Source organism: Sceloporus occidentalis, unplaced genomic scaffold, assembly GCF_023333645.1.
Source record: "Sceloporus occidentalis isolate IW3139 unplaced genomic scaffold, rSceOcc1.0.p SCAF_3, whole genome shotgun sequence".
In the NCBI taxonomy this organism is placed as follows: domain Eukaryota; kingdom Metazoa; phylum Chordata; class Lepidosauria; order Squamata; family Phrynosomatidae; genus Sceloporus; species Sceloporus occidentalis.
In genome coordinates, this window is record NW_028316983.1 from 73592058 (window position 1) to 73619034 (window position 26977).

Genomic DNA, 26977 nt, shown 5'->3' on the forward strand with positions numbered 1-26977 from the left:
AAAGCAGAGCCTTTGGCTTCCATTGTACTCATAAGGTTTTACTGAGATGCCCAGTAAATCAGTACTACTTGGATTTGGTGGTCCTTGAGCCAGTGCCAGTCCCTGGGAAATTTTAAAGAAAGGAAGGAACAATTTTACCAAATGATTTGGGTGCAAATTTAGTGCTAATTTTCGGTGCATTGGGTGTGGGAGGGAAATGCCGGTCCCCCTGCGTCAGATAGCCTGAGAAACAGTGAACTAAACTATTCAAGTGAATGATTAATTTTCCCCATTGACTTGCATAGCAGAAAAATGCTCTGCCAAAATGAGATGAAGGAGAACTAGCCTCCCTGACTTCAGAACCTGTTATCTGAAAGGTTCATGAGGGGTCACTGGGCTCCTTTCTGCTCTAACTGGTTTTGAGCAGAGCACCTATGTCATATTCAAGTGAATGATGTGAATTCTCCATTCATTTGAATGCAAGGGGTGAAAATCTTGGCAGCTGAAAAATGTCTGGAGAACCATAGGCTTTGGCAGGCGGGTGCAGGTTTGTTTGTTTGTTTGTTTGTTTTTGCCTCCTACAGCTGCTTTTTGACAGTTCAATTCCCCTTCTTTCTCTGCTTTCAGGAAGCATTTTATGGTTGCTCTTACAGCATTAAAAAACCCAAGTGTTATTTCTAGTGATATTTGCACATCCTTGTTATGCACATATATAATGAAGCTTTATGAATGATAGTGAAATTTTGGAATAAATTTAAAAGACAGAGGTATCAACTATACCTAGAAGATCTTCTTCAGCATGGCCACCATTGTTCATTAGTGTGTACCTGCAGTACAATTAGATATATAAAACCTCTTTCAATAGAAAGCGGAAGTGAAAATTTTGGGTTCACTTTTAATATGCAATTTATTTTATATACTTTTTATAGATACATGTTCATTTGGAAGCAATGCCTGATTTTCAGCGGAAATGATAATGGATAATGAAGTGTTTTATAAACCCATAAACCCCCACCCCGATTCATCCCAGTTTTAGCTAGATCAGCTCTAAAAATGAAATGAATTAGGCTGAACCTCTGCTCCCATACTTCTAATTTAAGCTGTGCTGGAAAGCCATTTAATACATATTTGATGCTTAATACCATTGAAAAATACTGATCCTTCAACAAATAAAAAGGCAAAGTTTCATCTGGCTGATGTTCTGACTGTCTGTGCCCCAGACATTTGGTCTGGTCTTTTTCTTCTTCAAAGAAGTAGTCAAGTTAGTTCTTGTGGCATAAAAAGGAGGAAGGGGAAAGAAAAGAAAAAATCTGGTAGGACCATTATGTTTTTATTTTTGCAGATTTGTGAAAATGATTATTATTGTGTATTTATTGTGATACACTATATCTTGGGAAAAATATTCTTATGTAAATGTTCCAATTTCTCAAAGGTCTGATTTGCTCAAAACAGATCCCACTCTTTGAATTAGAATAAAATATTTTATATGAAGAAGTCAGTAAAATGCACATGGACATATATGTGCTCATTATATTGAGAGTGTTTTTATGCAGTGCTCTCTGATTCACATAGCAATGTCAGTTCACTGTGTGAACCAAATGTCTGCTTGCCTTAGTTAACAATCTAAATATTTTGGATGCTTTCATAAATTTGGAAGACAAATGTACTTATTGTGCATTTTTGCTGGCTGGTAAAAGGCAGAATCAGCTCTAGTTAGTACTTGGATGGGAGAGCTCCAACGACTCCCAGGTGCTGTAGGCTATATTTTGGTGGGCAGAAAGTGGCCCACGGGTCATATGCTGTGCAAGCCTAGTATAGACAGATACAGATCACCCTTTTATAGTAAGAATTTAAGGTCCACCAGAGTCCAGAATCCATATTTACATTTATTTATTTGTTTATTTCCTCATCTTTCTCACTGCATAGGACCTAAGCTGGCTGCTGATACAACGCTTTGCTTTATGTATCCATTTACTCCATTTCAGGGAAGTAATACAAATGGGACTTACTTATCAACATTTATAGGAATGATGTCTTTATGTTCCTACATTGGAACATGTGAGTTAAGTCCCAGCTATTTTAATATTGTAATCTCATATATTCACCTGCTATATCAGATTTCATATTTAGAAGAGCATAAAAAGATGCCAACATTAGAAACAGAGATAAAAATGCTGAATGAAAATGTTGCCAATACCTTTCATAACCATTCTAGCAATGCTTGTATATGATCTTCTTTCATCAAAAATTGATCTTGAAATTCTAATATAAATTATATGGTTTATTAAATGATTTTATCTACTGTCACATTTATATTTGGTACCATTTTCTTCGCTCAGCCAGCAGCTTGGTCTTTATCACTCTTTCCACTGTGCAGCTCAACAATAGGACAATTATTTTTTTGAATAATAGGTTGCTTGGGGTGGTAGTTTTGTATTTCATGCTCACACAAGATCTATGATGATTGCGGCAACTTTAAATTTGCAACTGATTTTGTTTTTGTTTTTTTATATAAAGGCAAAACATTTAGTCTGGGTAATCAGTAATGACAGTATGCTTCATATAGAAATTTTCTACCTTTCTTACATTTTGATCTTTAATTGCATTGTAAAGTATATTTTACATTTCAAAAAAATTAAAATTAATTGATTTTCTTTATAAACTGTCATAGTAAAAGGCATATAGCTGCTGATGTTGGTGATTTTCCCGCTTGAGTAGAATATGTACACGTTTGACAGGACAATCAGTCATTATACCAATTTGAAAATGAAATAATTTATTTCCGTATAATCTAATATATACCTTAGGCAAGTGTAATATTGAGAACCTGAAAGATGAGCTAACGAAAACAACAGGTTAGAACGCTAATCCCTGAATACCTTGGTTTTGATCTCTTAATTAATTGTGACTTGCTAGTTTACTGAAATAAAAATTTTAAAAGAGTTTAAGATGTACACACAATAGAAAACTTTTTCACCTGAATTTCAGATAATTCCTCTTGAACAATCAATGGGATTTCCCACTAGATAGATGTGCCTGTGATCTCGGCCATAATTGGATGGTTGTTATATCTGATATAGCATTAGAAAAAATGAAATCAGGAGACTGTTGATATTTTTTCATTATTAAAAAAGTTATAACACTTTAGAAAAGTATAAAATGGAAGAATAATACCAGGATATTTTAATAGCAAGCATAAAATTGTAATCGTCAAATACAGTTTTCATCATTTAAGAGTGAGATCAGTGTTAATAGGAAATGTAAAAAGAAGCTTTGGTCTGTCATTGAATATTTATTTGCTTAGGCATGTTGAAGATAAACTTGCTTTCTTTCATCAGGACTTTGACTCTTTGTTTTAGGTAATCAGTCTCATGAATATCCAGAATGCTCATTTAGTTTTATTGGATTACTTTGTCAGTTCAGTTAAGGACATGGACTATATATTTGCATGGGTTTTGCAACCACTTGTTTGTTGGAACCATGCCTTTTTCTAGCAGGGGATATGACAGCCAACTAGGGCAGAGAGGTAACAAGTTCTTATTTGTAAAGGGGATTGATCCCAGGAAACATGAAAGAGACAGCAACTATTTTAACAGGTATCTTGCCTGGACAAGGCTTTAGAGCAGTGATAGAGAAAATATCACATGCAGCCTATGTATTCCTGTTTTATAGCCATTGACACCTCTCTGAGGAGACCACAGCCCCCCCCCCCCCCCAATCCTATTTAAAAACTTGGCCAATTTTGGGGGCAGAATTTGTCAAAAAACAACCACAAAAGCATGACTATTAAATTCTCCAAATGTATTGTTTGCTTTAAAATCAAAACCAGAAGTGATATTATTTGCCTGCCACTCATTCTGGGAGCCAAACTGCAGCTCCTGGGGAGAGAGGAAGTTCCCACTGCCTGTACACAGCACTCTTGAATAAGACTGACTTTATAGATTTCAGCCATGTTTCAGGATAGGTTATTCAGGGTCTCTGTGTGACTCACAGAAATGAGCTTGTGCCTGCCCAGTGCAATGTTTAGAACAGGGGTCGGCAACCCCCGGCCCGCGGGCCACATCCGGCCCGGCGAGGCCTTGGGACCGGCCCGAGCCCGGTCCTGCCACCGATTGCCGAAGGCCCTGCGCCGGTGGCAATCGGCGGCAGGACTGAGCCTCTCGCGTGGGGCCTTTGGCCTCTTGCACGAGAGGTCAAAGGCCCCGCGCCCTTGCGCGAGAGGTCAAAGGCCTCGCACGTGAGCGGCCCTCAGCCGGCGGACAGGCAGGGCCAAGGAGCCTCGCTTCAGTGAGGCTCCTTGGCCCTGCCTGGTCCCTTCCGCCAGCGGGCGGGCGGACAGGGCCAAGGAGCCCCGCTTCAGCGAGGCTCCTTGGCCCTGCCTGTTCCCCTTCGGGAAGGGCAGGAAGGGGGCGGGGGTCCTCCTCCTCCTTCCCTCCCTTCCCGCGGCTGCCAGACAGCCACGGGCAGGGAAGAAAGGGGGTGGGGGAAGAGGAGGAGGAAGAGGAGGAGGAGGGAAGAAGGAAGGAAGGAAGGAAGGAAGGAAGGAAGGAAGGGGGAGGGAGGAAGAGGAGGAGGATGAAGGAGGGGGGAGGAAGGAAGGAGCAGGAGGAGGAGGAGGATTTCCATTCCATTTCTACAGGTCTGCTTTGTTTTAACAATGATAGTGGTGATGATGATGATGATATCAGTCAGTTTCTGAGACATGCACTCACTCTTTCTGAAGGTGAGACAGTGTGACTTTCCAAAGTGCATTTCTGTGTATTTTTGGTGCTTTTAATGCTAAAAGGTCTGCTTTAACAATGATAGTGATGATGATGATGGTGATGGTGATATTGATATCAGCCAGTTTCTGAGGCCCAAATGTCCTCCATTTTGATCATGCCTAAGAAACTTGCATTTATATTAACATTTTTAAAAAGTCATCAAATTTTTTCGCATGTCCTCCATTTTTAAAAACGTGCCCTACATTTGAAAATGTCCCATATTATTTAATTATTTATTTTTTGGCTTTGGCCCCCCAGTTGTCTGAGGGACAGCAACCTGGCCCCCGGCTCAAAAAGGTTGCCTACCCCTGGTTTAGAACATCCTAGAGCTGAATAGCTTTTCATTGGAAGAGTGCTATTATGCCTTCAGTGTGTGTGTGTGTGTGCGTCTGTGTATTTCTTCTTCCATCAGTAAGAACATTTTTAATTTTTATGGACGTTAGTCTCAGCCTACTGAATAGAACTTTGCTTCTTGCATTTGACTGGAACACTACCATGCCTAGCCCAGAGCCAGATGAAGCGCCCTCCCTCCATTTCAACTGTCACCGCCCTGTCCTCGGCAGGAGAGAAGGAGCAGGCAAAGCTCCACTATGTCTAGCTCAGAGGTAGAAGAAAACCACTTCATTCTAACCACCACCATTGTGGCCTCAGAGGGAGAAAAGGGGCAGATTCAGCCCCACCATGCCTAGCCCAGATAAGAAATGAAGGGCCCTCTCTCCATTCCAATTGCCACTGCCCTGGCCTCAGAGGGAGAGAAGAACCAGCAGTATCCTCTGGACATGATCCCCTTCACTGCTACCATTCCCGTCTCCTTTTGTGTCATGTCTTTTTTAGATTATAAGCCTGAGGACAGGAAACTGTCTAATTAACAATTTGTAAAGTGCTCTGAGGAGAAGTGGATATAAATACTCTGAACGAATGAATGAATGGAATGACTTTTTGTTCCATGACTGAGACATCTTGGAAGTATAGTCTGTTTTAGTACATACTACTTTAAGTAGGTTATTTTAATTGTTTTTAAATTTTTGTTGTAAAGTTTTTAAAAATTTTATCTTGTGATCCACAAGATAAATTCTGGGAGAAAGGCGGCATAAAAATGAAATAAATAATTCTGTATCCATGGATTCTGCATTCACAGATTCAACCATCCATGAGTTGAGAATACAGTACTTTAAAAATTTGAAAAAGGCAAATCTTGGTTTTGCCATTTTATATATTTACTATGCCATTGTATATAACAGGACTGACGTGTCCACGGATTTTGGTATCCACAGGGGGTCCTGAAACCAAGCTCCAGCAGATACCAGGGGCCCACTGTATCTCTGTTCCGGAGTTGTGTACCATGTTTGCTTTGTATGGGGACTTATTTTATGTTAGGTTAGCTAGTTCAAAAACTGCTGTCAGTGAAGAATTTATTGACTAGTTGTTGGATAGGATTAAGCCAGCATGCTGTAGTGATTTGAGTGTTGGGACTGAGACCCCAGGAGACAATCGTTTAAACCTCTATTCAGCTGTGGAAACCCACTGGGGGACCTTGGGCGAGTCACAGTCTCTCAGGCTCAGATAAAGACAATGCTAAGCGCTTCCTGAACAAATCTCGCAAAGAAAATCCCATAATGGGGTTGCCTTCAGGTTGCCATAAGTTGGAAACATGAAAGTGCACAGCACGCAATGTGAATATATAAATCCAGTTTGTACTAGTTGCCAGTTCATTTCAGGGCCACATTCATAGTGTTGCTTTATATCGATAAAACCCTATATGTTTCAGACCCTATGTGAACCTACCGGTTACTTGAGGCCAATATCATAGATCTTTCTCTTCCTATCCCTTCTGGGAGAAGTTCAGGATAGAGAACTAAAAAACTGCCCTTTTCTGCAATAGCTCTGTTTTCTTTAATACATTTATTCCTCATGTTGATGTTGTTTTTTTTGGGGAGGGTGCCAGATTAAAAAAAAACCTTACCCTCCCAGACATTTAGATATTAACTATCACCTGACTTTTATTGTTTGCTTATGTAATGTTTGTTTTGGGTTGGAGAGTGTTTTTTTTTATTCTGGAGTAAGTTTTGTAATATTTTACTATTTTTATGATGTACATTTTTATTTATTTATTATCTTATAGTTTTAATACAATTGATGTTGTTTTATTTGCTATGTTAGGGATTTCTGTATTTGTGTTGTGTACTGGATGTTACTTTTAGACTGATTTTAGACCTGCATTAATTTAATTATAATGTAAATAATACTAACTACTGTTGATAAGCTAGTACAGGTACTGGCAGTGAGCTGAGGCATGCAAAGATTAACAAAGAATGACGTGGGCTAAAGTACATTTAATATGAGTAGGCTTTATTTCAGCTGCACATTAAGAGTAAGAAGTTAAATTTTGTGCAAAGCGATTTAACTTTGTCTGATATTTCCTGTTAACAACAATGGGGAATCTTCAGCCCTCTACATATTTTGGACTTCAACTCCCATCATCCCCATCCATCATTACTAATGCCAAAGGATTCTGGGCGCTGAAGTCCAGAATAGCTGGGGAGCTGAATATTCTCCACTCATGCTTCAAACAAAAGGAATAAATTAACAAGCTTGAATAAAATGATTTTTAAAAACAAAATGCTAGCCTTGCTATTAGGTTTCCTTGGGATACTCAGTGTTATTCTGTGAACGCCTTTCTAGGTAGAAAAAGGTAGAAAGGCAGGCATAGATGAAATCAATAGACAGCAGAGACACTGAATGCAGCAGCAGCAGCTTCCCAGCCTCCCTATTCCTGCCTGCTTGTCTCACTCGCATTAATGGAACAGCCTGCAAGGTCTACAGGGAATTTGCATTGGCTCTGTCGGTGATTTTCTTGGTCTCTTATTTATTGCTCATGGCTTGATTGTGCAGTGTTTTTCCTGGCAATGAACGTTTACAAAGATCATGTCTGACTCCTTCTGGACAGTGCTTTCCAATTTCTCGCTGCCAGAAACAAGCATGTTGAGACGATCTAAAAGGTAATCAAAGAATTTTAAGAAGCAAAATCTTGCAAAAAATGTTTTCTGGATCTGTTTATTCCCAGTGATTGAGAGTATACAGGGATCAAAGCTCATCATGAGAAATGTGGTTGTATAGACAGATGTTTTTAATTATGTGTATTAAAATTGTACAGAACTGCTTAGATATTTTTTATCTAAAAAACACAAGATAAATGAAGATGTAGTTTTCTCTTTCATAAGAAAAAAGGACATCCATAAATATCTTATTTTTTGCTCAAGTTAATCAACAGTTAGGATGCTAGCCCTGCATTAAATCTCAGATGAGAGATGGTGTAATCTCTGTTTCAAAATGACTTTTTCTTAGTTTGTAGTAACATCTCAGAGTGCATTTTTAATGTAGACCTTCAAGCTGCTTAACATATGTGCTAACATGTCAAAATAGGGACTTAAATGTGTCATTTCAGCAAGTTAATTAGCTTCGTAATCTGGTGGTTCACGCATTTTCCTGTGGATTTAAAGTTTAATGATGCCTGTGTGAAGAGATAGGAAATGTTATAAGTTCATGCAAATGGTTCAGAGCATGAACAAGTATATCATGTTAAAACTGTACTACTTACATGCTTGAACTGTTTAAGAAAGAAGCAACAGAGCACAGTTAATGATTACAAAATGTTTTGATAAGTACCATCACATTTTCCATTAAGACTGATGAGATAGCAGTCTAGAGCTCTTTAACTTTTTAAACCTCAGTGCTTTGAACTTGGCAAAGGCTTTGGAAATCTGTTACTTAGAACCATAGTTTGACCCTTAAGCAAAAATGTATGTTTAGAGACTTTACTGAAGGGAGCCTACAACAGTTCTAACATGATCATTTGTTGTTAGATATACAAAATGGTTACAAACGTGTCATAAGATTTAGATCTTTCCCTTTAGTTTAAATAAATTATTCCAAATATTCACTATTACCTGTCATTAAAACATTTTTGCCTCTAAACAAATTGACTTATCCTATATCCTTTGAGTCTGATACTTTTAGAAAATCTAGCAAAAAGAATATTCCTTTGAAAATTGATGATAGAACCATTCCTAGCAGTCCCCCTTCTACGAGCTTTCAATATATAGATAGAAACCAACTTGACTTTGGCTATGAAGCTAACAGGTTGTGAGTAAGAGCTTTGCAACAAAAAGGACAGTAGCCTGACATAATTGTTTTAAAAAACCCAAGAATCCTGTATTGAGAGGAATTCAGTATGTGATATGTCTGCGAAGAAAAAGCAGGTCCTAGTATGCCATAGAGAGCCAGTGTGGTGTATTGGCTTGAGCATTGGACTGTGACTCTAGAGATCAGTGTTTGATTCCCTGCTCAGCTTTGGAAATCCAATGGGTAATCTTGGACAAATCATACTCAGCCCCAGAATACCCAGTGCTAGGTTTGCCTTAGGGTCACCATAAGTTGGAAACAATTTGAAGGGACACAACAAACAAAAACCTGTTTACTCTATGTGGGTATCTCAGCTTAGTATTTACTCTTTAAGAATGGAAAAATTATGTTCCAATATAGATTGTGCAGTTACTACACCTCTGAGAAGATCCGTCCAGTCTTGACATGGAAATAACTTTAATGCCTACTTCTTATGTCCTTAAATTTTATGCATTCTGCCCTTTAATTTCTCAGATATAGAACCCAGTCCAAAGCGATTTGGGGGAGTTCTACTTAATATTTTTGCATAGGATCAGTCTGCAGAAAGTATCTTTAGTCCAGATACATTTGAGAAACACTCTCCATATTAATTTCAATTCTCATATAGAGGGAGAGTGACTGATGGAGACTCATAGGTTGACCTTGGGTGAGTCACATATACTTAGCCTCAGAAAATCCCATGATAGGTTTGCCTTTGGGTTGCCATAAATTGAACAGCTTGAAGGCACACAGCAACAACAACAGCATGCTATAAATTTAAAAGAATTGGTGCAGCTTGTTTACAATTAAAAATATCTCCTCCATGTTTTCTATCTGCCACTCAACCAATATTGTGTCATGGTTTAGAATAAGACTGTCTCAATGCCAAAAGAGTATAAATTATGTAGTTCAATACAGAAACTGTCTTCTCTTATCCTTTGGTATCAAATAACCTCTAGCGTAATATGACATGAGATAAATTTGCTAGGGCTGTTGTTTTTTACAATGGCTTTGGCACGCTTCCATGTTTTTATATTACCATCTCATAAGGAAAGAATGGATGAAAAACCCTTTGGACATCAGCTTGCAAAGTACTGAGTTTTCAAACTGGAGTGATTAGATGATACGTAATGCATTTTAAAATCAGGTTTGATCCTATAATGGACAATGATTTTACAGTCTAAGACGTACTCTATTGTTATTAATTCAGTGGACATCTCTCCAACAATCTAGTGCAGTCTTCTGGCATCTGGAAAATTACTGTATAACTGACGTTATTTTCTGTGTTATTTTATAGCACATAAAATACTATCTACACAAGACACCAGAGATCTTGGCATAATAAGCCAGGATATATATGAGTACACAAACTGTTCACTTGTGTAACTAGAAAAGGAAGCTGCATGTCATCACTTAAGCACTGTTTCCTTATTTCCCTGTTTGCACGTAAGAAGAAGTTGTGGCTAAATATTTCTGAATAAGATTGGATCAGAAATGAGCTTTAAACAAGGCTTGAAGTTCACTTATGAATCCTATCTAGTTCAGAATCATTTGATAATAGTTCTGAGGTCACATGTAATGCCAAAATACATAGAAGTGCTAAATCCTGATTTTATTTGGTATATGTTTATTTTCTCCACTAAAAAGAAAAAAAGGGCTCAAGGCTCCTAACATTTGTAAAGAAAGGTTAAATGATAAAATTGTCACTTGAAATAAACCAAAATAATAAAACCATTAAAATCATAAATGATTAAACATCAGAACAGTTTTAAACACTAATTTAAAGTGTGATATCTTCATACCCATCCCCAAAACTGCAAAAGTAGGAACTGATCAGAACTGTAAGGGACGTGCAGAAAAACATCTTCTCACATGTGCAAATGATTAAATTCTCAAGATGATATTTTCACAGTTTCTGCAATGAGATAAGCGAAGTAGTACAGAAGAGGCAGTGTGAGTGCATGTTGATTTATTAGCCAGGATATCAAGCTTGATGTGAATGGTGAATATGTGTGTTGGCTTGTTGTTGAATGGCAAGGCCTCAGGGCAGGGATGGCAAACCTTCTAGAGTGCCCAAACCTAGTGTCATTCCTGCACCTGGTGTCACCAGGTGCCAAGGGTGGGACTTTTGGGGGGCAGGACTTCTGCCTTTCAGAGAGTGGGACTTCTGGGGGCGGGTCTTCTGCCTTCCGGGGGCAGAACTTCCAAAAAAAAAATAAAATAAATCAAAGGCACACTCTGTTAGCCTCAGGCTAGCAATAGCAAACCATCCTCTGATGAAACTTGCCAAGAAAACTCCATGATAGTTTCACCTTAGGGTTTCCATAAGTCGGAAACAACTTAAAGGCACAACATACACACAAGTCACACTCTCTCAACCTAAGAGGATGGCAATGGAAACCCCCCTCTGACAAAGCTTGCATCATGATAGTTTCACTTTAGGGTCTCCAGGAACTGGCGCTCGGAGGAGAGTACTCTGGGCTGATGAGTTGGAAACGACTTGGAGGCACACAACAACAAGCATTTAGTCGCCCCACCTGGAATAGTAATGCACAGAATGTACAGCACAAGAACAAAGAGAGCTAGCGGTTTGGGCATGCAACTCTGGAGATCAGGGCTTGAATCCCAGCTTGGCCATGAAACTCACTGGGTGACCTTGGGCAAGTCACACTCTCTCAGTCTCAGAGAAAGGCAATGGGAAACCTGTTCTGATGAAACTTAGGCCTGTTACAGACAGCCAAAATAAAGCTGCTTCGAGTCACAGTGGAGGTATGGTGTTTCAATGATGCATGCGTCCTAAGAGTCCAGAAGCTACACCAAAGCCACGCTCTAGTCCTTAGGGCTGGAGCGTGGCTTTGGTGCGACTTCTGGACTCTTAAGACACATGCATCATTGAAACACCATACTTCCACTGTGACTCGAAGCAGCTTTATTTTGGCTGTCTGTAACAGGCCTTAGTTGGCCACTGGGAGGCCTTGGGCAAGTCACACTCTCTCAGCCTCAGAGGAAGGCAATGGCAAACCACCTCTGATGAACCTTGCAAAGAAAACTCCATGATAGGATCGCCAGAAACAACTTGAAGGTACAGAACACACACCCACACTCCAAAGTCTTACTCTCTCAGCCTCAGAAGACAGCAATGCCAAACCCCCTCAGATGAACCTTGCCAAGAAAACCCCATGATAAGGTCTTCAGAAATGACCTGAAGGCACACAACACATACCCACAGCCCAAAGTCACACACACTCTCAGCCAGAAGCTTATCAAGAAACCCCCCTGATAAGATTACCAGAAATGACTTGAAGGCACACAACAACCCCTTCCAAAGTCTGGCAGGAGGAGGAGGTAATGGCATCCCCCAGCAGACTATGCTCACGGGGTGGGATTTCTGCCTGGAAGGGGTGGGCTTCCACCCAGAAGGGCTACACATCATCCCTCCTTGTTGTGGTTTTCCATGGGAGAACTGGCCTCAGCAAGGAGCCGGCCCAGCCTCATGCATGCTTTACTATCCCTCCTTCCACGTGCCCTCTCGGATGTTTTCATGTGCTACAGACGGCACGTGTGCCATGCATTCGTCAACACTACCTCAGGGTGTCTATTCCCTACAGACAATGGATTACTAATTAAATAGACACTCTGAGGCCTTGCCATTCAACAACAGACCAACACACAGATTAACATGTAAATCACTTCCTCTCAACCAAGGTTCACACAGTATATATACCCCACTTATTTCCATACCACCATTCTCTGAAGATGCCAGCTACAGATGCTGGTGAAACATCATGAATAAATTCCTCCAGGACACAGCCACATAGCCTGAACCCCCCCCCCCCAAATTTTTTTTTTTAGTATTTAATAATAAATAAAACGGAATGGTTTGAATTTGGGTTGTGCAAGTGGAAAGACACTTTAATTATTTCATGAGTGGGAATCATGTGGACCTGGGATGATGCTGGACTGCAAATCCCTGCAGCCCCTGCCCAGCATAGGTAGTGGGGCAGAATGCTGGGACCTACAGTCCAACAACATTGGGAAGGCTCATAGTTCCCAGTCTGAATTCCTCCATTTCCCTCATTCTGTTGTATCCTTCCTTTCTTTCACAAGATTAATTTTGCAAGATCAAATGAACATCATGCCTCCTGCACCAGCCTACCAAATCACTCCAGAAAACCTACAGCCATTCCCTTCAGTGATAGTTGACTCTGAATGGGAGGTTTCATTTTTGCTGTTACATGCAGAAAGATCATTGTAGAATTAACACAAGATTATAGCTACGTACTTCTATTTTACCACTCTGAATTAACACAATCCGTTAATTACATAGCGTGGAGTTTAAGGTCTTTCTTTTAAAAACTCCCCTTGTTTCTCTTTTTAAAATGCTCCATGGAGAATGTTGACTAGGGTGGTGTAAAATGTATATGCCATGGAGGGTGTTGATCCAAATAGGGACCACATGCACTTTCTTGTGAATAAAAAGACAGAAATCCTAAAATGCTTTAAAATTGCTAAAATTCATCTATACGAACATCATCCGGCCTGGGAGGGAGTGAAAAGCCAGGCCCAACTCTATCAGGCCTAGCTTGAAGAAGAGGAGCCCTGTAGGTTTATTTTTTATTTGTGACCTGCTCTATTTTATTATTTAATGTTAATATGTGTATTATGTTAAATTATTTTTATGGAATGCTATTAGCAGGCTTATTTTATTTTATTCTATTTTTAACTGATTGTATGTAAAGCGCTGTATAAATTTATAAATAAAGCTTAAGAAGAAGAAGAAGAAGAAGAAGAAGAAGAAGAAGTAGTCATCATCCAGCCTTGGATACAAGAAATTAAAAATACTAAAAATAGCAAGGTTAGAGAACAACAGATGAATGTATTAGGTATTAGAATGTATTAGGTATTAGGTATATATCATCTACTTGTGCCATAGGTGTGTAAGTAAAAGAACATATTGTGTATCCATATGTGGTGGGAGTATTGCAAATTACAAAGATTTTGGAAGGAAATAGAACAAGAAATTCGTAAAATAATAAGAAAAAATCAATTAAATAAAGATGTATAAACTGGTAATGTTAGAAATTTAGGATTACAGAAGGAAGAAGAATATTTAATCAAACAATTATAGCGGCACATGGCACCATCCTAGAGAAGCCCCCCCCCCCTTTAGCAGCACTCATCCAGAAGATGAAATTTCCATGGTGCAGGTCCTCATTGAAAAACAATTATTGCCAGTGCCCCATAACAGTGTACCGATCTAGAGATCTACTATCCCTCCTTTAATCAAAACAGAAAGGAAGAATTTAGCTCAGGACTGTAGTTAGCTTGCAGATATCAATGAATTGAGAAGTAATCCTGAGCTTGCTTATGGCATTGCTCAATTTGATGTACCCTATTTACTTGGACATATGATGAAACCTCTCTTCCATGTGGGAACAGGATCTCAGAGATGGAGTTGATATTTGACTTACAAAAGAAATGTTACATTGTAAACCAAAAAAAAATTGCCCTGCATGCAAAGTTCTATTTAGTACAGTTAATTTTTGCATACAGTGTGAGTATTTGTGCGCTAGTATTCCAAAGAAACTTTAATATATTCCTCCACTGGCAGCCCAATGGATTGCCAGTGTTATATGAATAATTGGGATAGTTAGGTATATGTCAGTCGATTTTTAAAGAATGCTTTTGGTGGAAAAAAGGGCAAACTGTAGTGCCACACAACTCTAAGAAATGAGATGTTTGATTTTACTAATTGAGTGCACAAGGTTCAGTTTTAAAAATAAAAATAAAATGCTACATCACAAAATAGGTAATATTAGTATGCTTGGAAGTGGGCATACAGTTCTTTGCTTGCTTGCTTGCTTGCTTGCTTGCTTGCTTGCTTGCTTATTTATTTATTTATTTATTTATTTACCTACCTACCTACCTACCTACCTACCTACCACTCTTTTCCCAGGACTAGGACTCAGAGCGACTTCACAGCATTAAAAAACAGCACAATTAAAAACATTTTAAAAAAATATACATTAAAAACAATTTTTATACTGGTCCAGCATCCCAGCCTGTCCTTATAGCAATTCCTTAAACACCTGTGTGAACAGGTAGGTCTTCACCTGCCAGTGGAAGGCCATCAAGGAGGGAGCCATTCTGATCTCCCTGGGCAGGGAGTTCCAGAGTCTAGGGACAGCCACCAAGAAGGCCTTCTCTCGTGTTTGTGATGGAGAGAAGGGCTTCCCCAGAGGATCTCAGAGTCTGGGTCGGTTCATACCAGGAGAAACTGTCTGCCAAATAGTGTGGACCTGAGCCATGTAGGGCTTTATAGGTAATAACCAGCACCTTGAATTGTGCCTGGAAACAAACTGGCAGCCAATGAAGCTGTTTCAACAGGGGCTTTGTATGGTCTCTGTAATCTGCTGCTGTTAACAGTCTGGCGGTAGCTCTTTAAGACACCTGAATTTTCTGAATGCTTTTCACTACTTCTTATCTATCACATTTATTTATAATTGGAAGCTATATTGAAATTTTCCAGTTTTGTCATAGTGATATTACTTCAGTTCTCTCCCCCCCCCCCCCATTTTATTCTCTGCACCAGTTTTTAATTGGGAGGAAATACACATGTGGTGTGGATGAAATATAATGGACAGGTTCACTGAGTCATGGAAAACATTGCATGGTTGGAAGGAGTAATGGAAACAGTTCACAGTTGTAAACAGAGGCATTGTGGTGCAGTTAGAGTAATTTCTCCTTCGTTCTGTGAGATAATGCTTTCTTCCTTACTTACCGTATTACCAATTGCAGTAGCCATCAGTGCCCTAGCACCTTGTACTATTTGTTGCGTATTGATCCTAGCACCATAGGATGGGTTTGGGAAGTATGCTTATAACAAAAAATGTTGGTACCTGTCTTGAAAAAAAGAGGATGTTAGGGAGATCTCTATATCTGTCAGTTTTCAGTTGAAGAAAAATCACTTCAACTGTTTAAAATGACAGACTTCCTTTTTTTATTAAAGGAAGTCTTTCTGAAGATACAAAGAAAGAGGAAACATTTGGCTGTTAATAAATTTAATAATTAATAACCATTAATTTTAATTAATATAGCAGGTTTATGCCCTGAAGGATTTGTAATTTAATTAAAACAGAGAATATGATTAGGGTGGGACCTTTTGGACATACTAGATAGCCATCCATTCTTTATATGTAGATGAGTATAAGAACTGGTGTCAGTAAATCACAAATTGAGAGAATAAATTGTGATAGCATCTCTCTCTCTCTCTCTTTTACAAAAAGTTATTTTGTTGACTAGCAATTATTAAAAAGAATGGAAAGAGAAGATTGAGAAATATGGAATTGTGGATATTTAAGATGTCTTAAATTGGGTTAGTGCCTCTCCCAGTATACTTTATTGCATATTGGTATTCAGTCTGTTATTTACAGTGGCTGGTAGTGCTTTCAGTTGAAAAGGTCAGGCTGAGTAAATATAGTCTGCTGGCTGTTTCCTCTATGACTATAGAGTTCTCATAGAATCATAGAATCGTAGAGTTGGAAGAGACCACAAGGACCATCCAGTCCAACCCCCTGCCATGCAGGAACTCTCAATCAAAGCATCCCTAACAGATGGCCATCCAGCCCCTGCTTAAAGACCTCCAAAGAAGGAGACTCCACCACACTCCGAGGGAGTGTATTCCACTGTCGAACAGCCCTTACTGTCAGGAAGTTCTTCCTAATGTTGAGGTGGAATCTCTTTCCCTGTAGCTTGCATCCATTGTTCAGGGTTCTGTTCTCTGGAGCAGCAGAAAACAAGCTTGCTCCCTCCTCAATATGACATCCCTTCAAATATTTAAACAGGGCTATCATATCACCTCTTAACCTTCTCTTCTCCAGGCTAAACATCCCCAGCTCCCTAAGTCGTTCCTCATAGGACATGTTTTCCAGACCCTTCACCATTTTAGTTGTCCTCCTTTGGACACATGGCTCCAGTTTCTCAATGTCCTTTTTGAATTGTGGTGCCTAGAACTGGACACAATATTCCAGGTGGGGCCTGGCCAAAGCAGAATATAGTGACACTATTTCTTCTCTTGATCTAGAGACTATACTTTTATTGATGCAGCCTAAAATTGCATTGGCCTTTTTAGCTGCTGCATCACACTGTTGACTCATGTTCATCTTGTAGTCTACTTGGACTTCTAGCTCCCTTTCTGACTGGACACTTAGAAGTGAATTTCTGAGGGAGTGGGTTGGAGATGTCCTAGATGTTGATCAGTTTTCTGTTGTCTAATGCAATCTTAGCACCTCATCTCAAAAAGAGAAAGAAGCTATTGAAGAGCTAGAATAGAGTAATAAAATGACAAAAACACTTTCTTTTAAGAAAGACAGAAGTATTGGGGGTTATTTCATGACTAGGGATAATATGGTAGAAATTAATAAACTAATACATAATATAGAGAATGATTTGAGAAGTGAGAGTGAGAACAATAGCCCTACCACATCTGAGTACAGCAGTAGGACTCTTCATATATTGTTAGATTATCACAGTGAATAAACTGCTCTTAAATAGTTAATTGATTCATGCTGGCTAAATCTATATGCTGGTCAACTCAACAGAGCAGTGCCTAAAAGCCAAATGACAATAATTATACAATAATTATACAGCAAAGACACCTTAAATTAGAATACTGTCTTCAAACATAATACATCTGCAGCAAAATTGCACACGTTCTGTGAAGCCCTGGATGAATAGTAATGATTTTCAGTGTTTTCTTAAGCTCATTAGGCTTGAGCTCAGATAGGCTTTCATTAGCGGTGAATTCCATGGTGTCACAGAATGTGTATCTTTAATAGTATTACTTTGCTCACAATATGGGAGAGAAATCAGTAAAGTGTACATACAACATTCTGTGACAGGATGTTATAGATAATAGCAAACATGTAGCATTGGTGAACACAAACAATTTCATTTGTTCCAGGACAGATATTTTCTTAAAATGTTACTGAACATGGAAAGACAGTTTTATACAGGATGCTTGCTTGCTTGTTATCTATTTTGAAGGACTTAATTATTCCTGTTGTCAGTGGTACGATTGCTTGCAAAATTGCTTCCATCTCCAAATTACTATAATTAAAGCTATAACTTCCATATCTAGTTAATGTTGCTGTGCAGCTGGTACTTTTCATTAACATGTCAATTTTAGACTTGTGTATTTTTCAGCTTAGTGAAGAAAAATTTAAAATACTTGTTTGCATCTCCAAAACTATTTCTCATAAAGAAAATGTCTATGAATAGTGTTAAGACAGATCCTTCCTAAGAGGTGGAATAGTTTATAAAACTAGTAATGAAGATTTTGTCCTTCATGCTGAGGGGAATAGAAGAGACCATTCATAGTTAAAGTTGGAATTTACTATAGCATTGCGGTAGAATTGGATAGATATGGTTTAAAAGAGTGGGGTGGAGCGGAAGTCCTAGTTATTTGGACTTGAAGTGTATTGTGTCACAATGCTTGCACATAAATCCTGACATCTTAAGACACCCTTTCACCAGTTCCCTGGAGCATGTGGAAATATTTCCTTCTATGCATAGATGAGACACGATGCGTATGGGCTGCACTGGCTTTAAGGACAAATTGTACAGTTTGACAGATCCTGATGAAGATGCATATTTAACTTCAAAAATCTATTCACCTAAGTGCTTGATGATGCTAGCCCCCCAGTGATGAGTTTATAAAGAAATTGTTCTCTGAACTCTCATTATTACACAGATACAATATTTTATTTTCTTTAAAGTTTTTGTCATGTACATTAGTGCTGCTCCAGTTGGTGGTGGACTGGTGCTCATCTGTGAATTTTTGGCTGCTGGTCCATGGCATGTTTCCAGGAAAGAAACAGTTGTAGTCAATGGGCACAAATCAGTTGATGGCCCCTCCATATCAAATACCATAAGAAGCAGTGATGTAGGCTGTGGAACAGGGAGAATCTGTCTCCATGTATTTTAAAACTGAGGAAAGAACTAGATTTAATTTACTTAGGATGCTATAAACTATCAGAAGAAGACATTACCTTGAGGTCCTTTTTACGTTTAAATTGTCAAGAATTTAGGGGAAATTGGGAGTTATTCCCTTTTTATCATCTAGTAAACTGAAGAAAGGGGAATGGGGACATCCTCATCAATTATGTACCAAAGAACTGATGTTATATGTTGTTGAAGCAAGATTGGTCAGATATGTACAGCTGACATTAGCAGCTAGTACAATCAGATTGTTGCTGATTCAAAGAGTCTTGAGAGAAGTGATGTAGAGAACTTTCTAATCTTTGATTTTTAAAGGAAGACCATCTCATTAAAGATAGCTAACTTGAACGATTTTAAAAACTACAGCTTTCCCATTGAAAATATTAACAAGTGAAATCATTGTTTTAAATCAAGGATGGGGAAAGTAGCCTTAAGCAATATCAGCCTCTGACCTCCACTTTTATATCTCCTGAAGCATTCCTAGGACCCCCAAAGTCCCCAACCACCCAATTATTAATTTTGGAGTGAATGGTAGGTGCCTGTTTCTATTAAAAACCCCTGCCATTAGTCCTCTTTAAAATGCTAGAAATGGCAGCCCTAACTGGCAGAATCCAGTGAGTCTAGATGTTTCAAGTGCAGCCTTTGGGCAGAGATCTTAGGTTCAAAAATTGTCCCTCCACAGTTGCCTATCCCTTTCCTAAATACTGAGAACAGTTAATAAAAGTATGGCTAAAAATGGTCAGTAAACTATGCTCTGATGATGAAAAAGTTCTTAGCTTGAAAATATTGGAGGCAACATTGCCCTATATCACAACATATGCATATTTGCTTTTCCTTCCACCTATAAGTTTCTCATACTTTACCTTAGTAATCTGCTGCAATCAAAGAGCTGAAGCATGCTATCCTGGTACAATATCTGAGGCCAGTGTTCTGCAGTGTTGAGTTCAAAGAACACATTGGGAACTCTTAAGCACATGTAACACACACTATTTTTACTTACTGCATGGTTATCTCTGCTTAATTATATAAATGCATACTATAAGTTTGTATCTCCCCACCCTCTGTCAACTTGAAACATAGTTACTGATCTGTAGGTGGCTATGTGTTTTGGAGGTTAAAATTTTTTTGGTAGAGTGCATATTTAACCTAATATATATTATATGCATTCCGCTTTGGAATTAACTATGTGGCAGTGACAGGAGTTATACTTACAGACAATATCTAGTATATTTCATATGTTCTAATATATGGCTTGGCAGTAGATAACCAAGAAAGATGCAGATCTTTGAGGGAGGATTTTCCACTTCACAACTCAGGGAGGTGTGAACACAGGTGGAAGAAGATCTAGAATCATAGAGACAGCCCTCACCAAGATCTCAAACGATCTCTTGCGGGCCAAGATGAACGGCCTCTATTCTCATTCTTCTTGATTTGTCTGCAGCCTTCGACACTGTGGATCACAGTCTCCTGGTTGATCTACTTTCTGACCTTGGGTTCTCCAACTCTGCTCTCGACTGGTTTAAATCTTACTTGTCAGATAGATATTTTGCAGTGGTCACAGATGGTCAGACTTCGTCCTCTGTTCCCCTATCTGTTGGAGTTCCCCAAGGCTCTGTCTTGGGTACCCTTCTGTTCTCTCTATACACACTTTCCCTAGGTAAACTCATCAGTTCTTTTGGTTTCTCCTATCTGTATGCTGATGACACTCAGCTGTATCCCTCCACCCCTGACCTTTCGATGGGGCTTGAACAGCAAGTTTCTTCTTGTCTGACTGCCATCTCTCAGTGGATGCGGCTTCGGCACTTGAAGCTCAACATGTCTAAGAATGAGCTTCTTGTCTTTCCACCTAAACCCCCACCCTTCAATATTTCTTTTCTGTTTCTATCGACGACACTTCTATTCAGCCGGTACATCAAGCCCGCAGCCTTGGCTTCATTTTTTACTCTTCTCTGTCGTTTATTTCCCAGATCCAGGCCACTGCCAAGGCCTTTAGATTCTTTCTCCACAACATTGCCAAGATCCGTCCATTCCTCTCAGCCTCTACTGCCAAGACTCTGGTCCATGCCCTAGTGGTATCGCAACTAGATTATTGTAAGCTTCTTCTGACAGGGTTTCCTCTCTCACACCTCCTTTTAATCTCTGTCCAGCATTCAGCTGCAAGTCTCCTATCCCAGCATAGGTTTGCCACTGCCCCCTCCCGGATTCATCCCTTCTCACTTGCTGCCCCTTACTCCTGGAACCATCTTCCACCACGTGCACACCTCTTCACTTCTCTACCCAGTTTCAAAACTGAGTTAAAGACTATATTGTTTAGAGAAGCATTCCCAGGGGTGAGCCCCTCTCTGACCCCGGATACCTCCTTTTAACCATCCATTAAGAAGCTAAGCCCTCCCTCCAGTCCATCTCCCTTGGTCCAGGCTTCGAAGGTAGAGAAGAACTGCTGGACCTGTTCCCTGTCCCCACCACCACTCCCTTCTCCTTTTGTGTCATGTCTTTTTTGATTGTAAGCCTGAGGGTAGGGAACCGTCTAATTAAAAAAGATTGTATGTACAGCGCTGTGTAAATTTACAGCGCTTTATAAATAAAGGTTAATAATAATAATAGAATCATAGAGTTGGAAGAGACCGCAAGGGCCATCCTGTCCAATCCCCTGCCATGCAGGAAATCTAAATCAAAGCATCCCCGACAGATGGCCATCCAGACTTTGTTTAAAGACCTCCAAGGAAGGAGACTCCATTACACTCTGAGGGAGTTTGTTCCACTGTTGAACAGTCTTTACTGTCAGGAAGTTCCTCCTAATGTTGAGGTGGAATCTCTTTTCCTGGAGCTTGCATCCATTGCTCCGGGTCCTAGTCTCTGGAGCAACAGAAAACAAGCTTGCTCCCTCCTCAATATGACATCCCTTCAAGTATTTAAACAGCGCTATCATATCACCTCTTAACCTTCTCTTCTCCAGGCTAAACATCCCCAGCTCCCTAAGTTCTTTCTCATAGGACATGGTTTCCAGACCCTTCACCTTCCTTTGGACATGCTCCAGTTTTTCAACATCCTTTTAAAATTGTGGTGCCCAGTTAATTAATTGACATTATAGAGTACCATGAAAGACATAATGATAAAAAATTAGGGTTATTTTTTTGGACTTAGAGAAAGCCTTCTATTCAGTTAATTGGTTCACATTAACGGGATTGTTAAAGAAAATCAATATAGGGAATTATTTCACCAGTTGGATAGAGAAAATATATAGCAATCAAAAAGCCCAAATTAGAATCAATGGAGAGAAAACAAAATGTATAGAAATACAATGAGGAACAAGACAAGGATGCCCCTCCACTCCTGTTCCTATTAATTATAGAGCTATTAATAAAAGAAATAAAGGGAGAAACCCAAATAAAAGGTGTAAAAATTAAGAAATATAACTACAAGATTAGAGCCTTTGCTGATTACCTAATATTACTTGTAGATGACCCAATAGAAAATGACAAAAAGATTTTAGAAATTCTGGAAAATTTTTGGGAATCAACGGGATGTAAAATCAACAAAAATAAATCAGTTATTTTGACAAAAAATATGAGAGAGGCAGAAAACAAACAACTGGAAGAAGACGTCGGAATTAAAGTAGGGAGAAAAGTCGGATATTTGGGGCTACAAATTACACAAAAAACTGTTGTGAATTATATGAAAATAACTATAAAAAGTATGGAATAATATTAAGAAAGATCTGATTAAATGGAATAAATTAAACTTAACAATAATGGATAGAATATCTGCCATTAAAATGTTTGTACTACCAAAGATCCTTTTTTAATTTCAAACCCTACCAATAATATCATCAGACAAAATATTTAAACAATAGGATAAAGATTTATCACAATTTATTTGGAGAGGTAAGAAGTCGAGTTAAATTTAACGTTTTACAAGATACACGAGAAAGAGGTGGATTAAATCTCTCAAATTTAAAATTGTATTTTGAAGCTTGTTGCCTGTTATGGATTAAGGATTGGGTCATGTTAGAGGACGACAAATTACTAGAATTAGAGGGTGATGGGACAACATTCGGATGGCATGCGTAACTAGTTTATGAGAAGGACAAACAAAATAAAGCTTTTTAAAATCATTGCATAAGGAAAGCACTAATTAGAGGTTGGGATAAATATATAAAAAAAGGATAATACCGAAAATAAAGGATTGGGCGTCTCCTCAAGAAGCCTTTTATAGGAGGGAAATGGTGAGAGAAGAGAAATGGTATACATACAAAGATATATTAAATAAGATAGGAAACAAAATAGAACTAAAACCAAAGAAAAATTAAATGAAGAAGGATGGAATATTAATTGGCCCACAGACAGATTCATGGAAGATTTTTGGAGGATATCAAAACTTATGGAATAGAACTAAATCAGGAAAAATCAGAAATAGAAAAAAAATTAATAGAAGAGAAAGATAAATTGATAGGGAAATTATATAAAGTACTGCTGAAATTTGAAATGGAGGATGAGGTGGTGAAAGATCAAATGGTGAAATGAGCTAAAAATTTTGGACATGTAATTCAAATGACACAATGGGAAAAGGTCTGGAGAAATAATTTCAAGCTCACAGTCTCTCAGCTTTTATAAAAATTTTTTCCAATGGTACCTCACACCTGAAAAAAATTCAAAGATTTATAAAACCAAAAAGAATTTATGTTGGAAATGTAAAAAAGAAGTTGGAACTTTCTATCACTTCTGGTGGACATGCAAATGGGCAAAGAACTATTGGAAGACAATAAATGAACAAATCAATATAATTCTAAAGAAGAATGTTATCTGTTAGGAATATTTGAGGAGGATATAAAAGGGGAAGGGGAGAAAATTATGTATTAAGGAGCCCTGGTGGCGCAGTGGTTAAATGCCTGTACTGCAGTCATTTACTCAAAACCACAAGGTTGCGAGTTCAAGACCAGCAAAGGGCCCAAGCTCGACTCAGGCTTGCATCCTTCCGAGGTCGCTAAAATGAGTACCCAGACTGTTGGGGGAAAATTAGCTTACTTGCTAATTAGCTTACTTGCTGTTCACTGCTATGATCTTTGGAATAGCGGTATATAAATAAAAAAACAAAAAAAATGTATTAAATGGTGACTTTAGCTAGAATTTGTTTTGCACAAAAATGGAAAAATGAAACCTGTCCAACAATTGAGGATTTGTTAATGAAATTATATGAAGGAATAGAGATGGATATACTTACACAAGTTATGAGAGATAGATCGAAGAAACAAGTGATAGAAGAGTGGGGAGAGGTTATCAAGTTCTTAAAACAGAGATGGGGTAAAGTAGCAGTAATAAATTTGGAATGAAGGAAAGCTAGACTGAGATCAATAAGGATCTAATAATTTGAAAGAACTATGGGTAGTTGGATCCACTATGAAAAAGAAGTAGATGTAAGAAAGACAAGTAGGTACAATGATAGACAGCAAATTGGCAGGAAGGAAGTCGGTATGGATGAGATGAGAGGTTTTTGAAATTGAAGATGAAATAGAGTTAGATAAAGAAGAGTCGAAGGAGGGGGTAGTATAATAATAAAAAAAAAAAAATTATTTATACCCCGCCCTTCCAAATGATCAGGGCGGCTAACAAAATGCACCAAAGTGCAAACAAGATACAAAGTTAAAAACACACATTAACAACAACAACAATCCTTAAAAACAATAAAAAAACCCCTAAGCCCAACCTCACGGCCACGAGAGAGGAGGGAGGCCCACAGGATGTTTAGTCGGGGAATGCCTGATTAAATAGGAAGGTTTTTAAACCCTTCCTAAATTGGGCCAGGGTGGTAGATGAGCGGAGCTCCATGGGCAACGTATTCCAGAGGGCTGGGGCAGCTGTGGAAAAGGATCTTCTGGCAGTAGCAGCCAACCTAGCCCCAGGCACCTTCAGGAGTTGCTGCCCAGATGTTCTGAGGGTGCGAGGCGGAATGTACGGGGAGAGGCGGTCCTCCAGGAATCCTGGGCCCAAGCCATTTAGGGCTTTATAGGTGATAACCAACGCCTTATATTGCGCTCGGAAGCGAATGGGCAGCCAATGGAGATCTTTAAGCACGGGTGTTATATGACTGGTCCTGGAAGCACCAGTGACCAGTCGTGCTGCCATGTTCTGCACCAGTTGCAGCTTCCGAGTTTGGTATAAGGGTTGCCCCATGTAGAGTACGTTACAGAAATCCAATCTCGAAGTTACCAGAGCATGTACAACAGTTTCAAGGTCCCTCTGAGCCAGGTATGGGCGCAGCTGGCGAATCAGCCGAAGCTGATAACAGGTACTCTTGACCGTCGCATTCACCTGAGCAGTCAGGTGAAGGGAAGAGTCAAGAAGCACCCCCAGACTGCGCACGGAGTCCTTCACGGGGAGCGTGACCCCATTCAGGACAGGTGGAACCACCGTCATTCCTGGTCCAGGGGAACCTATCACTAGTACCTCCGTTTTTTCTGGATTAAGCTTGAGTCGGTTTTCCCTCATCCAGCCCATTACTGACTCCAGACAAGCCACGAGAGGAGAGACGCCATCCCTGGTCACTGCATCAGTCGGAGACATAGAGAAAATGATTTGGGTGTCATCAGCGTACTGATAACCCCGCGCCCCATATCTCCGGATGATCTCTCCCAGCGGTTTCATGTAAATGTTAAATAGCATGGGGGACAAAATGGCTCCTTGAGGGACCCCAGTATTAAGGGCCCGCTCGCTGGAGCACACGTCCCCCAGCTGCACCATCTGGGACCTCCCAGAGAGGTAGGAGCGGAACCACTGGAGCGCAGTGCCCCCGACTCCCACCTCAGCCAGGCGCCCCAGAAGGATACCATGGTCTATGGTATCGAAAGCCGCTGAGATGTCCAAGAGCACCAATATTGGTTTAAGTAAGCGAGAAAAGTAGGTGTAAGTAGGAAGATAGGAAAGCTGAAGAAGGAGAGGAGAGAGAGAGAGAGTAAATGGAAGAAAGAACTTGGGAAGGTTTTAAGTGGAAGGATTGCATGTATGTAAGGACAGTAAGGAACGAGAGAAGGAAGAAGACAATTTTTTCAATTGTTCAGTTTGATTGATATGCATAATTAAAGTGGTTAAAGAATGTATGACTGATACGTATAAATGTATGTATAAATGTATTTGTATGTTTGTGGATAATTTTAATAATAAAGATGGTTTTTATTTAAAAAATAAAATAAATTGTGATGCCCAGAACTGGACACAATATTCCAGGTGGGGCCTGACCAGAATGGAACTATTACTTCCCTTGATCTAGTCACTACACTTCTATTGATGCAGCCTAAAATCGCATTGGCCTTGTTAGCTGCCGCATTGCACTATTGACTCATGTTCAATTTGTGGTCTACTTGAACTCCCAGATCCCTTTCACACGTGGTTTCATTCAGCCAGGTGTCCCCCATTTAATTTTTCCATCCTAAGTGCAGTACCTTACATTTCTCCATATGGCAATTCATTTTGTTAGTCTTGGTCCACCTTTCCAATCTATCAAGGTCATTTTGAATCTTGATCCTGTCCTCTGGGGTATTAGCTACTCCTCCTAATTTGGTGTCATCTGCAAATTTGATAAGTATGCCCCCAGTTCTGTCATCCAAGTCATTGATAAAGATGTTGAATAGCACTGGGCCCAGATCAGACCCCTGTGGGACCCCACTGGTCACTTCTCTCCAAGAAGGACAGCAGGTAAAATGAGTTCTGAACACAGCTTCCTCTCTAACCCCTTTCTTTCCTTTCCCATAGGAAAAATGACTTCTAGGAATTATTTCCCTAGTAGAAGGCTTGCTTTTTATCTGTCGAGATGAGCAGAGTGAGCAATTGTGATGGGGACTGACAGTATCTAGTGAGAAGACAGTTAAAGGATGTGTGTATTTGGCCACTTTTCTTTTTGTAGCTTTCACTGGAATAGGTCTACATTAAAACTCATGTTTGACCAATTAATTTTTTTCATTTTGTATTCAGCAAACTGAATTTTGGCATAACTGTCAGTTTCACCATTTGACTCTGTCTGTGCTTCACTGCTCTCATCTTGCTCCTTAACTTTGTTCTGCAGGCTTTCATGCAATACATTTT

The 26977-nt window shown here is 39.4% G+C and overlaps 1 protein-coding gene across 6 annotated transcripts in view; it reads left to right on the forward strand.

Annotated features, from left to right (window-relative positions):
• The window catches only part of LOC149316225 (microtubule-associated serine/threonine-protein kinase 2-like), a 216441-nt gene that overhangs the window by 107648 nt on the left and 81816 nt on the right, over positions 1 to 26977 (forward strand). The window lies entirely within an intron of this gene.